Source organism: Neofelis nebulosa, chromosome 1 (genome assembly GCF_028018385.1).
Source record: "Neofelis nebulosa isolate mNeoNeb1 chromosome 1, mNeoNeb1.pri, whole genome shotgun sequence".
NCBI classification, from domain to species: Eukaryota; Metazoa; Chordata; class Mammalia; order Carnivora; family Felidae; genus Neofelis; species Neofelis nebulosa.
In genome coordinates this window covers 82,164,576-82,191,471 of record NC_080782.1, presented here as the reverse complement: position 1 = coordinate 82,191,471, position 26,896 = coordinate 82,164,576, and the positions used below count along the sequence as shown (strand labels likewise).

The window sequence follows — 26,896 nt, the reverse complement described above, 5'->3', positions numbered from 1 at the left end:
AAACCTAAAAACTAACTCCCCAGTGAGTGGAAAGTGCTATCGTTTATTTTTAGTAAGAAAGCTGTATTGGTTCATATAGCTGCTTTCCCAGCTGAAATAACACAGCAGATTGGTGCTGTTTGAACACTGTTAATTGCTGAAAGTTCTTAAACTAGTAAATAGGCCTGATTAGCTGGAATCCAAACAGCAACCCAAACAGACCAGACCACTTTTGATAAGATAAACACTCTACTAATCTTAAACATTCCCTCCTGATTATCTTCCTGTGGTATGAAATGTTAATCTAAAAATATTTTTATTTTTCCTATTTAGAGAGACACCAGGGAAAAATTGTTTGGGATATTTAAAACCAAGTTAAAGGTCATTATGTCCAGTGTATGATTTAGTAGATAATTATCAGCAATGCTGTTACTAAATCATTAGCCTAGGAGAGTTGAACAGTAAAGGTGGACTAGTTTGTTACAGAAAGTCCTGATATAGATCACATTGTACTTTGTCATTTCTGTTTGGGCAACTACAAACAAACAGTAGTAACTGCAACAAGAGAACAAGGAGCTTTTAATAAGTAAAATGTAAGAGAAGTTCATTAGGCATCTTAAATCTCATAACTGGAAAGTTTTCTAGAATACAACTCCACTTTTGCTCAGCATTTGAAATATTCATTGGAAATACAACTCTAAAATTCCTTTCACCTTCCAGGTTCTAGAGCATTCATATTAAAATTAAGTTTGCTTGAGGCATTTTATTTAATAATTTTTTAAAAATATTTATTTATGTTTAAGAGGCAGAGAGGCAGAGTACAAGTGGGGAAGGGCAGAGAGAGAGAGAGAGGGAGATACAAAATCCAAAGCAGGCTCCAGGCTCTGAGGTATCAGTACAGAGCCCGATGTGGGACTTGAACCCACCAGCTGTGAGATCATGACCTGAGCAGAAGTCAGATGCTTAACCGACTGAGCCACCCAGGCGCCCCAGCATTTTATTTAATAATTTAAAAACTATTTTAGTGAAATATTGCTGATGTGAACCGGCACATTTCCTTAGCCTTAGAAATAGAGACTGGAACAAAACAAAAATTTCCTTACCAATGAAGTATAGAGGGTGAGCCAGTTTTCTAAATTTTCCAGCTCAGAAATTCAAAAATAAGGTAAACTTTTATAAGATTAATAACAATCTTATTGTTTTCTTGGCTCACTATTGAAAAATAGCAAGTAGGAAAAAGAAAAAGAAAACATCTATAGTTCCACTAACCATCATTAAGTATTTGGTATATTAACTTCTAGTCTTTTGTTCTATACTTTAAAAAAAAATTAGAGTTGAGCTCATATAGCATATACATTTGCTTAATATTATGGTGTTACTAAAGCTTGTGGCTATGAAAGTATAATAATTTCTTATTGGATATTTAAGTAGTATCAAATTATTTCATATTATAAACAATGCTTTGGTGTAAATATTTGTGCATAAGGGTTACTCTTCCCTCTGACTCTATTTAGCATTATTTCCATAGGATAGAGTCTCAAAAGTGAGAATACACTAGGTCAAAGTTATGAATAATTTTAAGGCTCATATACATTTGCTTTCCAGAAGAGTTAATTAAAACTATATTACCATTAAAGATATATTACTCTATAGAATTATGCCTACTTTACAGCATCGTGGATAGCAATGAACAATTTTACTCTGATTTTAATATGATTCTCTCGTGTTTGTATCTTTTAGAGTTTGAAATTATAACCAAATAGGAGGTCATAATTTCGTATAGTCAAATTCATTTGGCACAAAGAAATACTCTGTTTCAAGATTATAGACCGTATGGCTGCTAATTGGTGGTGAACTTTAAGATTTCAGGTTGGCTTAGCACAGATGGTGATTTAGATTCTAGTCTGATGGTATTTTAAAAATAATAATAAAAATTATTTTTCCCTGTCTACCTTAAAAAGTATCTGAGGCACTAGTATATTTTGCTTTTAGTGGCTGAATTAGATCTTATTAAACTAGCTTTTTCCAGGTAATAACTATATGCTCTGGAACATGTGAATAATAGTAATAAAAAGTAGGTACTTGAAGGGGCAGGAGAATGGACAGAAGCAGACAGATCTTGGTGAGAAATCCATGCTTGGAGGAGGTGAAGGAGATTAAAGAAGACTTAAGTAAGTAGAAAGACAAACAATATTTATAGGTTGGAAAACTGTAAGTTGGTAAGATGGCAATTCTTCCAGAATTGATACATAGAGTCATTACAATCCTGGTCAAGATCCTAGCCAGCTTTTAAAGTTTTTATTTTCATTATTTTTATTTATTTTTTATTTTTTGAGAAAGGCAGAGAGAGAGGGAGAATCTCAAACAAGGTCTGTGCTGACAGTGCAGAGCTAGATGCAGGGCTCAAATTCACAAAACTGAGATCATGACCTGAGCTGAAATCAAGAGTTGGGTGCTTAACCGACTGAGCCACCCAGGCACCCCCCTTTTTAAAAGTTTTTACTTACTTACTATTTATTTTTAGAGAACTAACCGGCTTTTAAAAAAGGAAATTGACTTCAAGGTTAACCTTATTAGTGATTCCATGTAGATAGCAGGTATCTCCTGACATTATGTAGTGAGAAGTATATTTAACCTCTGAGGCATTCTTTCTGAAAACCCATGAGTACAGCCTAATCATGAGAAAAACATCACATAAACCAAATTAGGGGACATTTTACAAAATAACTGACCAGTACTCTTCAAGACCATTAAAGTCATGCATGAAAAGGAAAGAAAGTCTAAGCGCTATCATAGTCTAGAGGAGAGGGGGAAGACATGATGATTAAATGCAATATAGTATTCTAGACTGGGTCCTGGAAGAAAAAACTGGTGAAATCCAACTTAAATCATCTGTTTAATTAATAGCAATGTACCAATGTTGGTTTCTTAGTTTAGAGAAATGTACCACAATAATGTACAATGGTAACATTAGGGGAAACAGAAACTAAGTGAGCAGTATATGAGGACTCTCTTTGCACCTTTTCTGCAAATCTAAAGTGATTCCAAAATAAAACGTTTATTAAAGAGGGGTTCCTGGGTGGTTCAGTCAGTTAAGGGTCTCACTTGATTTTGACTCAGGTCATGATCTCATAGTTTGTGAGTTTGAGCCCTGCATCTGGCTCTGTGCTGACAGCAGAGCCTCCTTGGGATTCTCTTTCCTCTCTCTTTGCCACTTACCCTGCTCATGCTCTCTCTCTCATTCTCAAAATTAAATAAACTTAAAAAAAAAATTTTTAAAGAAAAAATAAATTGACAAGCTTATTCTAAAAAGTATGGAAAAGCAGGGAACCTAGAATGGCCAAAATAATTTTGAAAAAGAATAAAGTATTTATAGTACCTAATTTTAAGACTTATTATAAACCTACAATAATCAGGAGTGTGTGGTATTGGCTTAGGGTAGACATATAGAAATGGAACATAATAGAGAGCTTAGAATATATCCCAATTTATAATGATTTTCAAATTAAGTGCCCAGGTAAAAGGCACTTAGGCACTAAAGGATAGTCTTTTCCACAAAGGTGCTAAAACAACTGAATATCTCTATGGAAAAAAAAAATGAAATTTGATCCTTACCTCTCACCCTTATATAGAAATTAACTTGATATGGACTATAGACCCAAATTTAAGAGTTGAAAGCTATAAAACTCCTACCAAAACAAACAAACAAACAAACAAAAAAACCCAAATTTTTTGTGGCATTAGTTTAGGCCAGTGGTTCTCAACTGAGGGCAATTTGATTCTTCAAGGGACATTTGGCATTGTCTGGAGATGTTTTTGATTACCACAACTGGAGTGGGGTGAGGAACATGCTGTTGGTATCTAAGTAGAGTCCAGGCATGCAAATTAATATTCTACAATGCACAGGATGGCTCCCTACAACAAAAAAATTACCAAATTCAAAATATCAATAGTACAGAGTTTGAGAAAGCTTAGGTTAATCAAAGCTTTCTTAAATAGATATAGAAATCATTAATCATAAAATAAAACTAAATAAATACTGAAATAAAAACAAATGCAAATTATAAGTAAAAATTAAAACTTTTGCTCTGCAAAAGATACAGTTAAGAAAATGAAAAGACACTACAGGATGAGAGAAGGTATTTGTAAAACATGTATCTGACAAAAGGCTCAGATTCAGAATATAAAGATAACTCTTATGACCAATAATAAGAAAACAAACAACCTAATAAGAACTAGGCAAAGGATTTGAACAGATAATTTAAGAAAGAGAGTATAGGGGCACTTGGGTGGCTCAGTCGGTTAAGTGTCCAACTCTTGGTTTTGACTCAGGTCATAATCTCACAGTTTGTGGGTTCGAGTCCTGTATTGGACTCTGCGACTGGCAGCTCGGAGCCTGCTTGGGATTCTTTCTGTCTCCCCCTCTCTCTGCCCCTCCCCTGCTCACACGGTCTCTGTCTTTCTCAAAATAAATAAATCAGTTAAAAAAAAAAAGAGCATATAAATATGGCCAATAAGCACACAAAAAGATGCTCAATGTTACTATTCATCAGGGAAATGCAAGTTAAAATCATAATGAGATACCACAACACACTCATTAGAAAGGCTAAGGTTAAACAGCCTGGCAACAAGTGCTGACAGAGATGTGGAGCAACAGGAACTCTCATACATTGTAGGTGGAATTGCAAAATGATTCAGTTCTACTCTGGAAGACAAATTGGCTCTGTCTTAGGCAGTAAGCATATACTTACCATAGGACCTAGCATTGCTACTTTGTAGGTATTTATCCAAGAGAAACAAAAATATATGTTCGTACAAAGGCTTGTATGTGATTATTTATAGCCACATTATTCATAGTATCCTCAAATGAAACAATCCAATTATTCATCAACTGGTTAATGGATAAAGATTGTGTCATGATATCCCTGGTAGTGATATAACCATACCATGAAATTCTAGTTGGCAATAAAAAAGGAACAAAATACTGATACAAACAGCATGGAAGAATTTTAAAACCCTTATGCTAAGTGAAAGAAGTCACAAAATTATATTCTGTATATCTATTCAGATGAAATTCTAGGAAAGGTAAAACTATAGTAACAGAAAGTAGACCACTAGTTGCTTGAGGCTGAGAGAGGATCGGCTGAAAAGAGGAAATTTTTTAGAGTGATAAGAAATATTCTCTAACTTAATTGTGGTGATGGCTACATAATTACATACAGTTATGAAAACTTATCAAACTACATATAAGGTGAGTGACTTTTATTTTAAATTCGACCAATAGGAATATAAATTAAAAAAAAGAATTTGAGGCTTTGAAATTAACAAGACACTATCAAAAGAATATGAACCAAATAATAAAGGAAAAAAATAATTATATCTAAAAACTAGCTCATAGTAATTATTGCAATTGAGCACTAATCTATCTTTAAAGTTCTTGGTAGATAATACAAAAATGAAAACTTCATGTGCTCTATACTTTTTATTGTGTCATAAGTGGAAGAGTATTTGCCTGTCTGAAGACTACACTTTTTTTTACAATCAGGAAAGAATAATTATTTGTGAAAATCTTCACATCAGAACACTAAATACCACACTGGACAATATTTTCTAAAGGACTAAAGGAAGTTGAAAATATTCTTTATATTGTTGACTCTTACACTGACCATGAATAAACCATTTTTATTAGGAGCCAGGGCCTTGGGGAGTAATTAGGTCATGAGGGCTCCATGGAATTAGTGTCTTTATAAAAGAGACCACAGAGAGATCCCTCAGCCATGTGAGGAAACAGCAAAAAGACATAGTCTATGTACCATGAAGTGCACTCTCATCAGACACAGAATCTACTGGTGCTTTGATCTTGGACCTGTCAGCTTTCAGACTGTGACAAATAAAATTTTTGTTGTTTATAAGCCACTCAGTTTATGGTTTTTGTGTTATAGCAGCTGGAACAAGTAAGGTAACCTAATTTCTATGCATGACCCAGCTCTGGTCAATGAGATGATTGCTTACCCCTGCCCCCCTGGCCACAGTAAGAAGCAGTATGGCAGAATGGTTAAAAGACTAGGTTCTGGAGATGGACTGTGTAGTAGGAATATGATATCATAGCAGCTTAATATGTGTTGGCCATCCATTACATGTTTTGATAGTTTCCTGCATTGTGCATTTTACTTCCGGAAGGTAGTTATAAACAAAAACAAAAACTTACTTTTCCCAGTTTCCCTTGTAGCTAATGTTTAGATATGTGACCTAAGTATTACCAATTTGATAGCTAAGGAAGGCCTTGCCTCAGAGGTGAGCTGTGGAAGGAAACAAGCTGGTCACAACACATCATTTTGCTGGCTGTGGAGTGGATGGCAGAAGCCAAACCTTTTTAGGATCAGTTGTAGCTCCAATTTCATTCATCCAGTTCTTGAGTGTGGTACTCACAGAATCTTAAGACAAAACCTCCAAACTGGCTGGCCCAGCTTAAAGCTGTAGCCTTAAGATCCAGCTCAAACAATTTTTCTTGACTCTAGTGGGTCAGTCTCATCCTCTTTTTCTCCTTATTTTAACAGTGATAATTAATTTCATAATATTTATAATTTTATAGTAGCTTTTTTGGAGACCTTATTCTAAAAGCTCATGTACAAATTAGCAGTACTGAGACTATTATACAAGAGGATTCTGGCACATAATCACCACTGAATCTAATGGAGACATCTACTTTTCTACTGTATTACACTTGTTTGTGATATGAGTGAGTTTCTGTGGGATTTAGCACAGCAATGATTTACTTAAACTTCAGTGTATGTTAACAGTCACAGGCAGGGCTTGTTAAGATGTGTATTTCTCTACCCACACAGATTCTGATTCATTTGGTTTGATGAGGAGCACAGCAGTCTGCATTTGAATATCTTTTTAGGTGATTCAGATGCAAGTGGTCCACAGACCATATTTTTATAGACATTGGACTATAGTTGAACTCTTTACACATTTTTTTAAATCTGTATTTACCCTCATTCATCAACATTAGCTCAGTGCCTGACTCATGGTATTCTGTAAGTATTTGCTTAATGGCTGATTTTTTTTATTGTATGATGAATAATAAAGGACATGGATATTGAAAACAGTTGCACTTTACATATATATGTAGCTCAAAATCTCAGAATGCTTTGGAACTAAAGAAGCAAATTGAATAATATTTTTCCGCACAGTGATTCAACAGGTTCTCTAACAGTCACACTACTGGTTCAGTGGGTTTCCCACTAAATCCAGGATTAATTTTTATGCATAGTCAAATATAAGGTTCTACATACTAATTTTTGACTCATGTATTTATCAGGGGCAATTGTATCCATATGTCTGATATGTTTATTGCTAAACAAGATGTCTTCTTCCAGAGCTTGAATGCTTTAGTTCTAGAGGGACTTTCCCTCCTACTGCTCTTCTAGCCCTCCCCTCTCTGACAGTATCTCAGGGTATCAAGAGAAAAGTTTGAGAAAAACAGCATTTGTGAAATCGTACCTTCTAAGACCCAATTATGTATTGATGATGATGTGGAGATAATCACAGGGCTCAGATGAAAGCTCATTCATTTCTTCAGCTTTGGCTCTTTGCCTGCCTGAGTTTGAGTAGTTAGGCATGATAACAGAGCCAACAGCAGGTGAACATGGTTTGAGGAGAGAAGGGAAAGGTCAGGAACAAAGACCTGAAGCTGAAATCTCTCAGAATGGGTATACTCACCACTGGCCCTGATCCCCACAGAAGCCTTGTAGTGCTTATTTCTACTTATAGGAATTCTGACTGTCATGCCTTGTCTCCTTTGGATGGCCCCTCTTATACAAAGTCTTGTTTGGTTTTCCCCCATCTGCATTCAGTAAGATCTGGCCAGGAACTTCTATTTTGTAGTTATTTCTGTGAATCCTCTATCTCTTCTGTCAGACTGTTAGCATCCTGATGGCAAGGTAACTGGACTGAATAAGGACTCCATAAAAGTGTGAATGAGCTGTTGGCAAAGAGCCCTGTTTTCCTGCTGTGAATGGAAGGACTGGGATGAACATGCTAAAATGTACTAAGAGATTTTGAGAGAGTATTTGTTAGAGGGAGGAGTTGGGAGGAGGAGGGAGGGTAAGAATTTTAAAGATAAGGGAGTAGAAAGTTTCTGGAAATTGGTGGTATACCCATAGAGTGGAATACTAAATGACAGACAATGAAGAGAAGGATCTTTGCAAGAGGTATAAGTGAGGCAATGATTCGTTCACTTTTCCTTTTTATTTATTTATTTATTTTTTATTTTATTTTTTTATTTTTTTTTCACTTTTCCTTTTTAAAACAACTTGGTGAAATGTATTTTACATATAATTAAGTCCATCCATTTCAAGTGTACAATTCAATGATTATTAGTAACTTTACTGAGTGGTGCAGTCATCACCGTAAATCACTTTTAGAGCATTTTCATTTTCCCAACAATATCCCTTATAGACATTTATAGTTATTCCCATTCCCACTCCCAGGCCCAGGCAGCTACCAATCTGTTGTATGTCTATAAATTTGCCTTTTCTGGATACTTCATTCATATAAATGGAATCATACAATATGTGGTCACTTGTGTCTGGCTTCTTTCTCTTTGCAAAATGTTTTTGAGGTTCATCTGTGATGCGGCATGTGTTGGTAGTTCCTTCCTTTTTATTGTCAAAGAGTATTCCATTATATGGACATACCATACTTACTATACCCATTTACTGGTTAATCATTCAGGTTGTTTTCAGCTTGGGACTGTTATCAACATTTCTGATATTCTGCAATGAAAATTTCTCTACCAGTCATGGCGTAGGCATATGTTATACTTTTTCTTGTGTAGATATCTTGGAGTGGAATTGCTAGGCCATTTGGTAGTTTTGTGTTTAGTTTTTTGAGAAACTTCGAAACTTCTTTTTAAAGTGTTCATTTTTTATTGTCACTAGCAACATATGATGGGGTCCCATTTCTCCACCTCCTTACCAACATTTGTTATTGTCTGTCTTTCTTGTTGCAACCATTCTAATGGGTACGAAATGGTATCTCATTTTAATTTACATTTTCCTAATGACTATAGATGTTGAACATCTTTTCGTATCTTTATTTGCCATGAATCATTTGCATATCTTCTTTATAGTGAAATATCAGCTCATATATTTTTGCCCACTTTTAAATTTGGTTATCTCTGGGGCCCCTGGGTGGTTCAGTCAGTTAAGCGTCTGACCCTTGATCTCTGCTCAGGTCATGATCTCACTGTCCCTGAGATGCAGCCCCAAGTCAGGGTTGGTGCTGTCAGTGGGGATTCTCTCTCTCTCTCTCTCTCTCTCTCTCTCTCTCTCTCTCTCTCTCTCTTCTCACCCCTTCCCCTGCACTCACTCATGCTTTCTCTCTCTCTCTCTCTCTCAAGATAAATAAACATTAATAAAAATAAAAATAAATTGGGTTGTCTTTTTATTATTGAGTTGTAAGAGTTATTTGTATATTTTGGATATAAATTCTTAATCAGATACCTGTTTTGCAAATATTTTCTCATAGTCTGTTGCTTGCCTTTTTTAGTTTATTAAAGTTGTCTTGTGTAGCACAGAAATTTTAAAGTTTGATAAGGTCCAATTTATCAATTTTTTCTTTTATGGAATGTGTTTTTGGTGTCATATCTAAAAAAATTTTCCCTTACTTAAGGTCTCAGAGATTTCCTCCTATATTTTCTTGCTTTTTAACTCTTACATTTAAATCTTTGATCCATTGAGTTAATTTTTATATATGGTGTGAGGTGAGGGTCTAAGTTCATCACTGGGCATATGGATAGCTAGTTGTCCTCACTTGTCTTAAAGATTTTATTTTATTTTTTGTTGGGGGGAGAGCTGGGGTGGGGGGAAGGCAGAGGGAGAGGGAGAGAGAGAATCCCAAGCAGGCTCCATGCTCAGCATGAAGCCCAACAAGAGGCTTGATCTCATGACGATGAGATCATGACCTGAGCCAAAATCAGGAGTCAGAGGCTTAACTGATTGAGCCACCTAGGTGCCCCCTCACTTGTCTTATAAACTGACCTCTATTGAGTGCTTGGTTTTAGGGTAGGCACTGGTGATACAAAATGAATTATATAATTTCCAATTCCAAGTCAAGTGTAGGGAGGAATGTAACATAGCCAAGGAGTGTAGAATGGAGGAACACACCAACTGAAGATCTGGTGACTTCTGAGATAAAATCAAGGAGGTGGTGTCCTCAGAGAAAAGACCTATACATATTAGCCTAGTATAGTGTAATGATTTCATCATCTTTGGTCTCTTAACACACTAGTTTGTTGCCATCTGTTTTAAGGTTTATTTCTAAAAACTTATGATTAATACAGACTTTAAATCCATTTTTTTTAAACACTTGATATTCTTAGAATGGAGGGTATAGTGCTACCTTAGAATTCATCATATCTCAGGTTATACCCTGAGAACATGTCTCCCATGTGGACATTATTTTAGACAAATGCTTGAAAACTCTGGTTTAGTGGATGAACATTAGATTAGGAATCAAGAGACTTACTCTGGGACTAAATGGCGTTATGTTTTTGGAACATCACCTAACTTCTGAGACCTTCAATTTGCTCCCAGTTTAAAATGGCAGTTCATTTTCAAGCTCTTTACTTTGGAATGATCTATTTGTTCATTTAGTCAGCATTTATTGAGTACTCATTTTGTGCCAGGCATTGTGAGGCACTATTAAGAAAAGGTAAGACAAAGGAGCCAGATGCTTTTATAGAGAGAGATGAGAAAACAAATCATTAAAAGATAATATGTTCCACATTTTATGTTAGTTCTACAATTCCCTTGGTCTAGAAATGCATAGCTCTTCTGACCAGGGAGTTAACTGGGGAAGACAAAGAAAAAGGAAAATTACTCCAAAGATCAGCTTTCACAATGTGCTATGCAGGAGAGAATTCACATGTTAGACATGTGACAGAGGACTTCCAGCCTATACAGGTGCAGCCTACCTTTGTACAATGGGATTTCTTCATGTTGTGGTAAAAAAAGTATACTTACTTCCTTAAGAACAGTAATGGGGAAAGGTATATAACTTGGCAGATATTGGGTATATAATTCACTTTATTGTATTTAAGATTATAATGGATTTTTTTTTATATTTCAGGTTTTCCTAAAAAGCAAAACTATAGTATGACATTTTGTTAAGAAGTATGTTTTTAATGTATTGCAAGAACATGAATGTGATATAAATCAACTATAAATCATGCCCCTGTTTTTAAGACTTTCTTTCAGGTTCTGAGTTATATTCTCTAATACATTTCCTGAAGTTCCTTTTAGAACTACATAACCTTCAGACTTGAACCTAATCTAATAGTCTTTTGTGTAATGTACAGACAGGAAACCTCTGATCTGAAACATTTTTCAGACTGTGGGTGCTGTGCTTGGCTTGAGTTTACCCTGAAATTCTCCCCTGTTTACTTCCACACACATGTATATTTTCTCTTTTTGACAGTAGATAGTCTGGGGCTGCTTGTATGTGAGTAGTGGAATGGTTTGCAAAGTTATAAAAAAAATTAAGCTAACATTCCATTCCATTCATATAGCTTTATAGTCTTGGCAGATGTACCATTTAGGGGCAACCATAGCTCAAGTGTACTTAGATAAGCCTTAACCATACATTGTGTTTTGAAAAAGCCTTGTCTTGGTCTATTAGTCAGGATGCTTGGTTGCAACAGATGGAAATTCAACTCAAATTTACTCAAGCAAGAAAGAGAATTCGTTGTCTCTCTTAACTGGAAAGTCTCAGTGTGGAACTGGCCTTAGCACAGCTGAGTCTAGGGACTCAACAGAATTCTTGGCTCTTTTGATTTTTCTCACTCAATTCAGCATTCTTCTAGGTATCGGCATTATTCTATAGCAGATTTTGTGTGTATGGTAGTCAGTGATGACCACTGGCACCTCCAGACTCCTCTGTTCTTTTTAAGTCAAAGTCAGAGGAAGAGAGATTCTTTGGTGTCCATATATTACCTTTCATCATGGGACTCTGATTGGTCCTGCTTGGGTCATATGTTCATCCCCTTGTACTAATCTGTGAACAGTGGAAGGTACAGTAAAACCTTGGTTTGTGAGCATAATTCATTCTGGAAACATGCTTGTAATCCAAAGCATTTGTATATCAAAGCAAATTTCCCCATAAAAAATAATGGAAACTAAGATGATTCATTCCACAACCCAAAAATATTCAGATAAAAATGATTACAATATTGTAATATAATACAAGATAATAAAGAAAATATAAAATATAAAGAAAAATAAACAAACGAACTGGCACTTACCTTTGAAAATCTTCATGGCTGGTGTGAGGGAGACCAGACAGAAGAGGGTTATTTTGTAGGAGGACTTTTACTATCACTAACAGGATCACTGCTATCTATTGGCTCAATGGAATATTTTTCTTTTTGTTCAGCTTTAACAAGGAACCTATCCAATGACACTTACTTTTGCCTCCTTTTGGGGATTTCGTGGAAATGACATCGCATTGCTTTAAACAGATTCATCGCTCACACTGCTATCACCTTATTCAGGTGGTGCTTTTTTACATAATTTTGCACTGTTTCCCACATTTTACACATCTCCCTAATCTCATTTGAAGTGAAGGATTCTTCCACCTTTTTTTCCTCCTCCTCCTCTACAGATGAGATGCTGACGTAGACTTCTCATAAAATCTTGCAATTTCGGCCACTCATATACCTTGTTCATACTTCTTGATGATTTCCTTCTTAACTTCCACCATAATCATCATCTTCCCATTGCCTTTCTTTTCAACCTTTTTCTGCATAGGGCCATTGTATATACTCACATGGATGTTGACTACAGTACAGTATTAATGAAGTCTTATATTCTGTATTTAATATAACTGGCAATAAGGCAGCAGAGAAAAGAGTCTATCTACATCTGCAGGCAGCCTGTCTAGAATGAAGCAAAGTATTCCTAAGCTTCCTTTTATATGGAAAAGGAAAGGACTGTCCATAGGTGCTTTGAAATGATAAAAAATACAGTAGTGTCAGTGGTGAGCACCTTCCAGTGTTCTGAAAAGTCACTGATTTCTGCCAAACATGGCAGCCTGAGACCAAGCATTTGAGCATAGGAGATGATCACCACGATCCTGCAGTGAGAGAGAACTGTTGACTGACTGACTTGTGATCATGTGATTTGGTGTCACATACTACTCATATTGCAAGACATCACTCATTTATCAAGTTAAAATTTATTAGAAATGTTTGCTCATCTTGTGGAACACTTGCAGAACAAGTTACTTTCGGTCAAGGTTTTACTGTATAAAGAATGACTAGCCCAGGAGCTGTCCCAGCTCATGAAGCCAGGTCAGAGTAAAGCCCTCTGATTAATAAGTTCTCCAGATCCACATGGGGTGAAAGAGGAGCAGGTCCCTAGTGGATGCCAGGAAGACACAAACAACAGATGTCCACTACATTTGGTAAGGTGTTACTAAGCACTCTTAAGTGAGAGGAGCACTGGCTTTCATTTGCCACAAAAACACATAGCTGCTGGTAATTGTATTGCAACATGTATTTATCTATGAAACCATCTCAAATATTCTAGAGATCTATTCAACTCATTCTTTCTTGTTCTTATGGTTATAAAATGTCTTTTTACTGAATTGACAGCGTCAATTCTTAAAATTAATTTTCAAATCTTACCAAGTTTTTGTAAATATTCCCATTGTAATTGCTTGCAAAAACTATGTTTAGTTCGTAATAAAAATCACAAGTATATTAGTTGAGAGAGATTATTTAAGAAGTGGTAGTTCTCAGATAATTTCGATGTGTTGATGGCATTTGATTACCTGGAATTAAGCAAAATTATTTGGATGGAATTGGTTTCAAATACTTACTTAAAGACTAGAAAAGAGTTTTTAAGTGACCACAGTTATAAGTTTCCAGTAAACCACATTTCCTTTCCTTTTAATTTTCAGATCTTGACCCTGATTAGCTTTCTGATAAGGGAAAATTCCAAAACACATATGAAGGAGAGAATTACATTGAGACATTTTAAATAGCAAGTCCAAATACAGTAATCTTTTTTTTTTTCTTTCTCATATTCACAAATTAGGACACCTCTAGCTTTTAAAATAGAGTAAGAAAAAGGGGTGGCATACATACAGAGCAAACCAACATTTAAATATAGCACATTAGACTTCTTTGCATATCAAAGATGAGTAATGAAATGTAAGTTGATTTTGGTTTTAGAAAACGTTCTGGATGTTGGCTGCTCATGCTGTGTTGCCATGCTCTAGAGCTTTATGGGGCCTGTATCACAGGATGAAAGATGAGGTGAAATCAAATCAAAAAGGCCCTGCTATATTGTTATCATTCAACCTTTTTTGGACTATGTCCAGTGTAGATACATTATATACAGAATACCTATATATATGCTTAATTTTAGTAAGTACATATCTTGTTCTTTGAGTCTACAGCTCATAAAATTAGAAGCATTATGTGAATGACTGGTTCCTAGGAAATACACACTGAAATATGTAGTGGTAAAAGGCATGATGTCTCCCACTTACTGTCAAGTGGTTTAAACAGCAGCAATAATCACATGATGTTCTTTTATATAAATGTTTCATTGTTTATCCAGCCAGTCCTATCTGGGTAATTATATGTGGAGGGAGATGAGAAAACTGGATAACTTCAACTCAGGCAATTGCATTTTCTTTAAGTAGTTTTATTATTTGGTTTGAAATGTTATACCTTCCAAAGTTTTAGGCCATATTCCCAAGTCATTATATAGGCCATTAGAGTTTATAATTGAGTCGACTATATACTTAAAATATTACTTCCAAGGACTTCCAGTGAAATGTGGGAATTGAGTCATGAGTAGATGAGAGATTCAACACCATTTTAGCAGATAAAAAGCAAAGACTAAGATGCTAAAATATGTAACTCCAGTTTGAAAGACCCACTGAGTGCACAATGAATGAAAAGAGACACTTGTAAAGGAAGCCTTCATAAAATTCAACACCCTAGGGGGCGCCTGGATGGCTCAGTCGGTTGAGCATCTGACTTTGGCTCAGGTCATGATCTTGTGGTTTGTGAGTTCAAGGCCCTCATCAGGCTCTGCACTGACAGCTAAGAGCTTGAAGCCCGCTTCAGATTCTGTGTCTCCCTCTCTCTCTGCCCTTCCCACACTCATGCTCTGTCTCTCTCTGTCTCTCAAAAAACAAATAAATGTTAAAAAAAAATTTTAAAAATTTCAGCACCATAGAATTAAAAAGAACATGCTGGAAGGCCACGTCATGTACAATAGCTAATAGGATGGCACAGTACATCTCAGCAGAAATTTTGGAGGATAGAAAGCAGTAAAGCAATGCCACTAAAACTCTGAGAAAAACTGGTTTTCAACCTAGAATTGTAGATTCAGCCAATAAATCATGAGGGTAGAATAGAGACAGTTTTAGGTAAACAAAATTTATAAGAATTACCTCCTTTAAGTTTTTTCTTAGGAAGTGACTAGAAGATCTATTCCAACAAAATGAAGGTGCAACCCAAGAAAAACAAAAAAAAGTCCCAAGGCCCGAGGACCAGGGTATCCAACACAGGAAATTGGTGAAAGAAATTTCAGCTTTGCATTGAGCCTAGAGAGCCACAAGTAGCTGACTGTAGCAAGAGGATGGAAGTTCCATAATGGAAATAAGGGGGAAGAAATGACATGGATGGATTATTTGATTACATTAGACTGCTGAGCAATTAATGTTGATAGGTATGTGATCAATATGATGGAGCATTCAGAAAAAAAATTATCAAAATTTCTAATATTGCTAGTTTAAGGAATTTACTTATAAATATATTATTTAGAAGCACAGAGTTTAAATAACTAGAAGAAATAGTTAAACAGATAAAAATGGTTACTTACAGGCAAGAATGCAGCTAGGACTGATGAATGATTATCAGCTTTTTAGTACTATTTGATCACATTATCAAGTATATCAGTTATGTTGATTAAAAATAAGAATCAAGTGGAAATAGAAGTAGTTCAAACTGAAATAAACTAAAGGTATTAATAATAGGAGTAACTGGGTGTAGGGCATATGGGAACTCATCTTTACAATTTTTCTGTAAATCTAAAACTGTTACTCTAAAAACTGAAGTCTTAAAAATTGAACTGCAGAAGCAGGAAAGATGAAAGAAAGAAAGTACACTATAATGCATACTATATAATATACTAGCTATAGTATAATAAAATTAATAAACATCAAATATACAAAAAATAAAATCAATTTCATTGCTTATTTTCAAAACAAGGTATTAAAAATTAAATATTGCATTTTTGTTAATAAATCTTATCTATACATATTTGTCCTATATTTTGAATATTCACCATTACCAGTCAATTTACTCTTTTTCATGGCAACTTATAACTTAAAAAAAATTTTTTTTTAAGTTTATTTATTTCAGGGCACCTGGGTGGCTTAGTTGGTTGGGCAGCCGACTTCAGCTCAGGTCATGACCTTGTGGTCCATGAGTTTGAGCCCTGCATCAGTCTCTATGCTGACAACTCAGAACCTGGAGTCTGCTTTGGATTCTGTGTATCCCCCTCTCTCTGCCCTTCCCCACTCATGCTCTGTGTCTCGCTCTGTCTCTCAAAATTAAATAAATGTTAAAAAACAAATTTAAGTTTATTTATTTATTTTGAGAGAGTCCAGGACAGTGTGAGCAGGGTTGGGGTAGAGAGAGAGGGAGAGATAATCTCAAGCAGGCTCTGTGCTATCAGTGCAGAGCCAGACGTGGGGCTCAAACTCACACAACTGTGAGATCATGACCTGAGCGTAAACCAAGAATTGGACGATTAACCAACTGAGCCACCCAGGCACCCCTTCAACTTACGATTTTTTATATAATGAATGAATACCCCTGTTTAACCTCTTCACCCCCATTTAAGCATCTTAAACCAGTAAGAGCAGACCACATTAGAAGTTGGGCAGGACTAGTTAGGGCTTGGGTGGTCAATGAGCATATCTGGCTAGGCCACATCTCCAAAATGTTGCACTATTTATTGTTGGGCATTATTGCACCCCATTTTCATCTCCATCAATCTGGCTAAATGGTAGTTCAGTTTCATAGGAATTAAGTGACTTATCTGCTGATCTAGTGGTAGACTGAGACTTAGAAATCAAGCCATCTGATGCCAGGGTTAGGGGTATAACTTTACCCTGGGGCACAAAAGATAGTGGCATCTCCTATTGCTGTCATCATAATAGGCACTAAACATGAAAGTGTAAACTCCAGGGCAGTGAGATTGACCCTGAAGCAAAACCATGATGGGCATATAGTGTTTGGATGGAGGTCTTTAGCATGTTTTAGTGCAGGTTTACTAATCTCCTTCATACTCCCTATACTTTTAAAATCCCTTTTTATATGCTAAGAGCTAGACATTGTAGGAAACTCCTCTCATACTTGTTTTCTCTCTGTAGATCCAGCAAATGAAAATGAAAGCACTGCAATAGCTAAATATCTAAGCTAAAACATATTTTAAAAGCCCTAATTGGTATAATAACCTATAATTTTCTTTTCTTTTTGGCATCACCCATTTTGTATCTTGCATTTCCAGTTTCCTTCAATCACATAATTATCAGATATTCTTGTGGATTTTAAGAGGTGGTTTTGGTGTCATATTCTTCAATTAATTGACCAGTTTGTTTCCATTAAGTGTAATCTCTTGTGCTTTGACTTCCTGCCTATGGGACATTTGAGTTTAGTAGTACCTTTTGAGGCTTTTTTCTTGATTCATTGACTTTAATACTCGTTCCTGGTCCAAGTGAGATTTGTTGGAGGTGGTACAGAGAATATTCTTATGTGTACTTGCAGCTTAAGCTTCTCTAAAAGTAATGCTGTTTCTGGGTATAATATTGGATTGACTACCTTGGTTCTGTTGATTTTCATTATGTGAATAATGGCCAGATAAACCTCTTTTCTTTGGCTGTTCCACTGACTTTTGAACTTGGTTACAGATCTCTTGCAGACTGCTTAGACAGAATGTTTATGACCCATCAAAATTGATATGTTGAAGCCCTACCTCCACCAATATGATAGTATTTGGAGGTGGGGCTTTGGGGAGATATTCAGGTTTAGATGAAATTATACATGTGGGACTCCCATGATGGAATTAATATCCTTATAAAAAAAAGAAAAAGGTACGAGAGCTCTTTCTCTGTCCATGAACACACAGTTAGGAAAAGCCTCTGTCCATGAACACACATTTCTCAGGCAGCTGTATACAAGCCAGTAAGAGAGCACTCAAGAAAAATTGAATCTGCCGACACCTTGATCTTAGACTTCTCCGCTTCCAGAACTGTGAGACATAAATACCTGTTGTTTAAGCCACAGATCAGCCTATGGCAGCAGCCTGGCTGTCTAAGACATAGGCCTTTTCCAACTTCTCCACTTTTTGGCTTCAATATAAATAGGATAGGGCAATTAAACTTTAATCAGTATTGAGCATATGGAGGTGATAATTCTCCTATTTACTTCAGACCTAATACCCTCTTATTTTTCCTGGCAGCATATTTTAAAACCAAATACAAAAATAGATTATTTTTGGAGACGATATGTTGTAAGCATTTTATTTATCCTTTCCTTTGGCCCTGCCCAGCATTTTTTGTCAACAACCTAGATGAGGACTGTAATATAAAGATCTTATTTTTCCTTTCTATGGTATCCTTTCTCCTACAACCTGATGAAAGTGCCTTGTTTTCCCTGGGAAGTTACCTTTCCCCATTTTCACTCCTCAGTCCATGTAATTGAAGGAAGGCTTACTTCATCCATAGCTCCAGGAATGAATGTGATATTCAGATGAGGAAATATATCTCCTAACCACACTCATTGGTTCTGAGATGGACCTATGACTCATTTTAGGCAAATGAGAGGTAGGTTTAAGTCTTGGGACATTGAGGTTTAAGTCTTGAGATCATTGGGACAAAGGCTGATTTCCATAAAGAGGAAAATGATGCTGAGAGAGTGAGAGTACCCAGCTGATCTTATTTTTTACCTGGATCCAGTTTGTATCTGAATATCCCCTGGACTTTTTGATCATGTGAGCCAGTACATTTCCTCTTTGGCTTAAGTCAGTTTTAATTGAGTCCTTACTAACTGTAACTGAAAGAGTGCTAAATAACATGATTACCAAATTCACAGACAGTAAGAAGCATGAAGAGATAGAGAATATATTAGAATATAATACAGAGTCAAAATCCAGAAAAATCTTGGCTAAAAAGAAGAGCAAAAACTAATAAGATAAAATGTAGTAGTGATAAATGTAAAGTCCTATATTTGCTCCAAATCATCAGCTGGACAAAATGAGGGTGAGGCTGACATGGATAAATATGGAAAAGATTTAGCCATTGTAGTGAATTGGCTGCTCAGTCCCAATTATTGGTGTGATGAGATGGTCAAGAATATGCGTAGTCTGTTCCATTAAACTATTTACCTATCGTTATACCCATGCCACACTGAACCATATTGTCTTTAAAGACTGTACCTATACTGTAAGTCTCAAAAGTTAGGTAGTGTGACTCTGCCAGCTTTGTTCTCCTAAACTGTTAGCTATTCTATGTCCTTTGCATTTCCATATAAATTGTGTTTTCATATATATTTCCATATATATTGTGAGTTTCCCCAAATTAAAAAGAATTAATTAAGAATTGCATAGCTTTTCAAACTAGTAGGACTAGTGAATTATAAATTGTTTTTAATGCCATTGTCACTTGAACTGGTTAAAAAAATAATACTCATTATACTTTAACAGTCCTTTGGGAAAATAAGTATTAAATTATGCCAGGTCTTCAGAAATGCATACTTAAGATGCAAATGCCTTGTGTTTTTCTCTTTATAAACCAATAATGCATAGTACATTTATGGAGAAATACATAAACTACTAACAGTATTTTGCTCTGGGGGAAGGATGGATTGGGTGTCTGGTAAAGAACAGGGATTTACTTTTTTATACTCTTGAAATCGTTTAAATTAAAAAAAATCTAATAAATTTTCAAAATAAAAATTTAATATACACTATTAATGTCTGTTTTACATCTATCTCTAAATAATAATTCCTTTGTATGCATGAAATGTGTTCTGATTTATGATTATGGGTGCTGTTTGTAGTTAATGTCACTGCAGTTTTCCCTCTTTATTTCCTGGCTCACCCCATCACCTGGACTCTAAGGAACTTTAATCAATCTAGCAGATTCTGTATTTAACAAATTCTTTGATATACCACTTAAGATTTTTATGACTGTTCTTTACTGTACCTTATTTATCCAGGCCTCACTTGCCTAATCTGTAAAATGTGTTGGGCTAAAGTGTGGTCCAAAGTCTTTGCTGGTCCTGTGAGTTCATAAGTTTGCCTTCCATTCCATCCCATTCCATTTCATTCATGATCCACGTGGACAGTGATGACATAATCGTCAAGACGAGACAACACACTCATAGAGTGTTCAAGCTGCCCAAAAGTTTTGCCTGCTCTTTGCTACTCCTTAGACTTGTGATTCATAGTGCTCATTTTAGGACATTCAGGATGTCTGTAGTTGCCAACAGGTGGGACAGATTGAATCATTGACCTCTCTCTGCATCTGCACTCCTGTCACGGCTTCATTGTGGGCAGAGTGTACTTCCTCAATCTTTAACTTGCTTTGGTTAATGACATATGGGCAGCAGTTGTGTCATTTTTCAGCCTAAGACTTAAGAGGCCTTATATGCCTCCACTAGTCATCTTGTGCTTCTGTTTCTGCTGGTTCAAGGAAAATTAGATACATGGGGAGCAGACTTACAGATCTGAGAAGCAGAGCCTCTAGATGGAGTCCAGCTTGGATCAGCTTAGCTGACCTGTAGATCTTCAAAAATAAATACATGTTAAGACTTGGTGTTGTCTGTGACACAGCATTTTTGGGATGCCTAACTGATACAACAGGTACCATTGACTTCTATCAAGATGTATTTTGAAATAGAAAACACATTCACATGGCTCAATAATAAAAAATATAAAAAGGCATACAGTGAAATGTTTTGCTCCATGCCCTGTTCCCTACTCACCTGGGTCCCATCCAGTGTCCCACCACTGCAAGTTACCCACTTTATTGGTTTCTTTTGTATTCTTCTCAAGTTTCTTTATGTAAATGCAGTTAGACATGCATATATAATCTTGGCTCCCATTCCTACCATTTTATACAGTTTTATGCTTTGCATTTTTCATCTGATATATCTTAGATATATTTATGTATCCGTGTATAGAAAGCTTCCTTATTCCTTTTTACAGCTGTATTGTATATCATAATAAAAGAGAATACAGTCTCCTATTGATGGTCACTTGTTTTCTATCTTTTACTGCAATGTAAGTGTATCTGTGGGATAAATTCTCAAGAAAAAGATGTATACAGATGGAATAGCTACTGCCAAAGTGTCCTTCATAGAGGAACAAAAATATTTGTATTGGTAAGAGATATTGTAAATATCTAACAGCATTTTCCTTTAATCTGCAGGACCAGTATAATATTTCACACAGGAAGCCATCCCACTGACATTCCAGGAGGACATGAAATGATATTTTCAGATAGCTGATGCCTATATACCAGGAAGTTCCCAGCATTTTATAGGTATCAGCTTCTTAAAGCTCACAACATTCTGTGAGGTACTGTCACTGCCCTCATCTTAAAGACGAGGAGATTGATGTGGAGGTAAGCTGAGGGGCTTCCCTGATTTATTCATTCAGTGGAAAGTAGTGGAGCTAGGATTCTAACTTATGTACACTTACCTAGGCTAAGACAGCTAAACCATAACTTCTCTAAAATTACTTTTAAAATAATAGTATAATGAAACTAATATTAGTATAATATCCTAAAATATTTTTTCTGAATGTCCTGTTTTGATGATAGCTTTCATTAATATATAAATATTAATATATATAAATAAATATAATATATAAATATAAAATATATAAATATATAAATGATATAAAATTATTTATGATTTGTGTGTGTGTATGTGTGTGTGTGTATTTGTACCTATGGGAATCTGAATAAGTGAATTTCCACTTATAAACCTGAAGATTTATTAAGATATGTAAGAAATCGTTATCAACTGGACTCACTTTATTTATGTATGTATGTATGTATTTATTTATTTATTTTAGTTTATTTATTGTGAGAGTGCACATGCATGTGAGTGGGGGAGGGGCAAAGAGAGAGAGGGAGGAGAGAGAATTCCAAGCAGGCTCCATACTGTCAGCATAGGGCCCAGTGCCCAATGTGGGCCTCAAACTCCTGAACCATGAGATCATGACCTGAGCCAAAATTAAGACACTTAACTGACTGAGCCACCCAGCGGCCCTGACCTGGACTCACTTTAAAAATTCAGTTATATGATTTCTGGTTTCGAGTCCCACGTTGAGCTCTGTGCTGATAGCTCAGAGCCTGGAATGTGCTTTGGATCCTGTGTCTCCCTCTCTCTTTGCCCCTGCCCCGCTCACACTCTGTCTCTATCCCTCAATAATAAATGTCAAAGAAAAGTTTAAAAAATTCTGAAGTTATAATTATTGGTCGCATTTTTAGAAAATGTGTTTTTTAAAATAGGTTTTGGAAAATGTGTAAAAGTGCCTGAAATCTAAGTAGATAACAAAGCTTTCCCACAATTAAAAATATCACCTCTAATATATATTCATTTAATATTCATATCCTGTGAATTATAGGTATTAATATTCTTATTTTACAGATGAAGAAACTGAAGCTTAGAGAAAAGGGTTGACCCTTTTCAGTATGACCCAGATAGTGAGGATGATGATGGCACTGAGTAATATGTACTGAATATTAACTATATGCCAAGCACATTACTAGATCCACTTTACATGGACCTATTTAATCTTCACAAGAATTCTATGAGCAGTTACTCCTACATCTTTACAAATGATAAAATAGGATTTAAAGAAATTTAGAATCTTTCTCAAGGCCATATAGCTAGGAAGTGATAGTGTTGGGAATTTAATCCAGGTTAACTGTCAACTTGGCTAGGCTATAGGCCCCACTGTAATAGTGAAACGCTAGTCTAGGTGTTGCTGTGAAGGTATTTTATAGATGTGATTAAAGTCCATAATCAGATGACTTTAAGTAAGGAAGATTATCCTAGATAATTTACATGGGCCTAACTCACTCAGTTGTAAGGCCAGAAGAGCAAAGCTAAGCTTCCCTGAAGAAGAAATCCTGCCTGTGGACTGTGGCTTCAGCTGCCTGAGACTTCCAGCCTGCCCTCCCTGGTGGTCTGTCCGGTGGATTGCAGACTTGCCTAGCCATTCGCCAGCTTTTTGCAATAAATCCTTTAATATGAATTTCCTACCAGTTGTCTTTCTCTGGTCGAACCCTGATACATTTCTCTAAGTCCAAAGCTCAAAGGCTTGCCAGAATGCAATACTCATTCTTTGTATACAACAAATTAGAAATTTGAAACTAAGTCGGGAGCTCTGTGCTGCATATGCATCTGAACCACACATTACACTTCTCATACTCTGTCTCGTATTGTGAGCTTTCTATTTTTTACCCTCCAACTTGATAAGCATTTTGAAGGCAGACACCAGGTTTTACTTATTTTATTTTTCTTGTACTATGTAACATGCACACAGTACCCACAGCTTGGTTGTCAAAATGATATCTGTCATACCTGCATGAAGCTATGCCATTCACCTTCCTGCTTTTGTACTCTCTCAAGTTTGGGAGCCACCATTATTTCCTTTTTTTTTTTTTTTTTAATGTTTATTTATTATTGAGAGACAGAGTGCATGAGCATGGGAGGGGCAGAGAGAGGAGGAGAACAGAATCTGAAGGAGGCTCCAGGTTCTGAGCTGTCAGCGCATAGCCTGACGTGAGGCTCAAACCCATAAACTGTGAAATTGTGACCTGAGCCGAAGTCGGACACTTAACCGACTAAGCTACCCAGTGCCCTGCAGCCACCATTATTTCTAAGTTTTCTTTTACCTTTCTATTTTAATTCTTAACTTAGGGAGCTTAGAATTTTAGTCAGTATTGTTGTCCCCTGTGTTATCAATTATTAGAGATTTTCCTGGGTGATTTAAAACCTTAGTGGGAGAAAGGGAGAAACACTCTGTCAGGGTGTTGGTGGTAATTTCATTTAACTGTTTAACTTCTGCTGCAGTCCTTCCAGGTCTGGGCTTCTGAAAAATATTGACAAGTAAAATTTAGAACCGTTCAATTCCCCAATGAGTACAGTTGGAATGGAAGGAACATGTTCCTTACTATAGATAAGCCCTGATTCTAAGGTCAAAATGTTATCTTATGGGTTGATTAAGTGATCGGTCCAAAAGACACATATCTGTTTTTCTCTTTCTCTATTTGTATTTTATTTCTTAAGTAAGATCTCTCTTTAACATTTTCTCATGTCATTTAATCTCAAAGTACATGATACATCCTTTACTAAGAGAAGAGTCTTCCTCAGACCTTTTTATAACTTGGCAGGCAGATTTTCAGTTGTAATAAATTCCAGTTTAACTTTTATATACTATGATAACATTTCTTTCATAGTTCTTAAATATATGATTCATATTTAAAACAATTAGTAGTTATGTTACATTTGTTATTAGTATCATAAATCAATAAATCTTTGTTTTGGGGCACCAGTGTATGTCTGTTGCCACTGTAAAGACTAAGAAAACAAGATATAAAAATAGTAGGTCCTCTCTAAGCATTTACTTCAGTCATAATCAGAATTAAGACTAGAACTTAAATTCTTTGACGTTAGAGACTGAGAAATTTTTTTAGATGGATCACAGACTATGTGAGCAAAGCCACAAAAGGTGGAATATGTCTCACTTTCCTAAGGTTGCAAAAATTTATATTAAAATTTAGAAAGCATAGATTCATTTTATATGGAAAGTAAAACCACATGCATCTTATTTTGAGAAATCCTAAGGCCAATGTAAAAGCTGAGATAGTTATTTAAATTTACTCCAGGTGATTTAGCTGCTGGTACCATGTTGTGTTGCTTACTTTTTCCTGTTTTCCTGTGGAAAACATAGATATCTATCTACATAATCCCCTTGCTATTCCTTCTTTTCCTCTGAAAGAATTTTGTAAGGAATAATTTCGTACATTGAAGTCATGCAGGAAATATGTAAACATCCAACATGCTTTTACAAATCTGTAAAGTATAAAGTTGAACACATTGAACTTTTCCCAATATAGGCTACTAAGGAAAATATGCAGAAAAACTATTTTGCAGTATAAACCAGGAAAGCCCAATGCAAACAATCAAAAGAACAAAGTAGGAATCAGACCTCATTTGTTTCCTTCCAAGTATAAATTACTTGGTTAGATTAAATAGCATAGACAGGTGCCAGGGATGTCAGTGGTTATTATTGTTGAACATACAATTCTGTTTTAATTCTGTTTTCTGTTTTCTTTTTTGTCTTCCTTCCTTCCTTCCTTCCTTCCTTCCTTCCTTCCTTCCTTCCTTCCTTCCTTTGTTTCTTTCTTTCTTTGTTTCTTTCTTTTCTTTCAGAGTGTGTGTGTGTATGAACAGGGAAAGGCAGAGAACCCCAAGCGGGTTTCGATTCCATGATCCTGAGATCAAGACCTGAGCCAAATCAAGAGTCGGACACTCGACCAACAGCCACTCTGGCGTCTCACAATTCTATTCTTAAAGCAGTTCTATTTGTGCAATTCCTTAGGCAATGCAAAAGGGTCATTAAGTAAATAAAAATGACTGTTCTGCATTGCTCCCATTGGTATTAAACATATGTGTTAATCAATCCCATGACTCGTACAAAAGGCAAGTTTGCCTTGAAACTAATTTCCCCAACGTGGCAACATTTAAGCAAGATATTAAAAAACACTTCTGCAAGGGGAGCACAAAACTCTTTAAAGGATGTCCTCCCCTAATCACTCTCTCTGAATCTTGAGTGACAAAATGACCGAAAAAATTGGAATGGAATCATTGTAGCAGCAAAATCCTGAAGAAGGGAAAAAGTCATTAGTTTCTGCTATTTGCACCCCTTGAACTGACTCCTGATCTTCTCCAAGGCTTCTGGGGCTATTCCATACCCAGAAATTTATTATCTACTGTAGTCCATTTCTATTGCTTATCACTAAAAACTTCTACATAATAAACTTTTGTGCTTTATGTTTTACAGTGAACCTTAACCTAAATAGACATTTTAAATGCTAGTTTTTTAAAATATATTGAAGAAGAAGATACATTTTTTTAGAATAGAACTTTAATGATTTTGAGTAAAGACAATTTCTAAAATAGACTACCATTTATTGAGCATGTGTGTGTGTATAGTTATTTTAAAATATATACGTATAAAATTTTGTTATTACAATGACTTAGTGAGTAAGCTTACTATCCCTGTTTTGTATATGAAGAAACTGAAGCCTAATGTTGGTTAATTTGGCCACATACCTGGAAAGTGGTGGGGGTAAGATTTATAAACAGATCTGGTTGATTTAACCATTATTAGAAATAATATTGTTTCCAATATCAGAAATAATATTATTTTTTAGATTCACTTCTAAGCCAGTACCTGCTTGGAAATTAGGTATATCCTCTTTTTCATTAGGGCACTGAGAACAAAGCAGAATAAATGTTAATAAAAATAAGCGGCAGACTTAGAATACATCTCCAAAGTGACAATGGTTATAAATATCAGTCCTCTAGTCTGGTGCCATTGCTACATTTTTTTCACATTCTGTTTTCAAAAGAGAGATACTTAATGTGGTTAATCTAGATAATACTAAGCTTAGTCATAAGTTTATATTTAAAATTTTGCGATGTAGATTTTAACTGAATTAGAATTTTAGGGGGTGCCTGTATGGCTCAGTTACTTAGGTGACTGATTTCGGCTCAGGTGATGATTTCATGGAGTTAGAGTTG

General features: G+C 35.7%; 1 long non-coding RNA gene across 3 annotated transcripts in view; it reads left to right on the top strand.

Annotated features, from left to right (window-relative positions):
* The window catches only part of LOC131510064 (uncharacterized), a 191,329-nt gene that overhangs the window by 28,737 nt on the left and 135,696 nt on the right, over positions 1-26,896 (top strand). For all 3 annotated transcript variants that reach the window (XR_009260888.1, XR_009260887.1, XR_009260886.1), the window contains exon 4: positions 21,502-21,696. This is a non-coding gene — a long non-coding RNA (uncharacterized LOC131510064). The remainder of the gene's footprint in view (positions 1-21,501; positions 21,697-26,896) is intronic.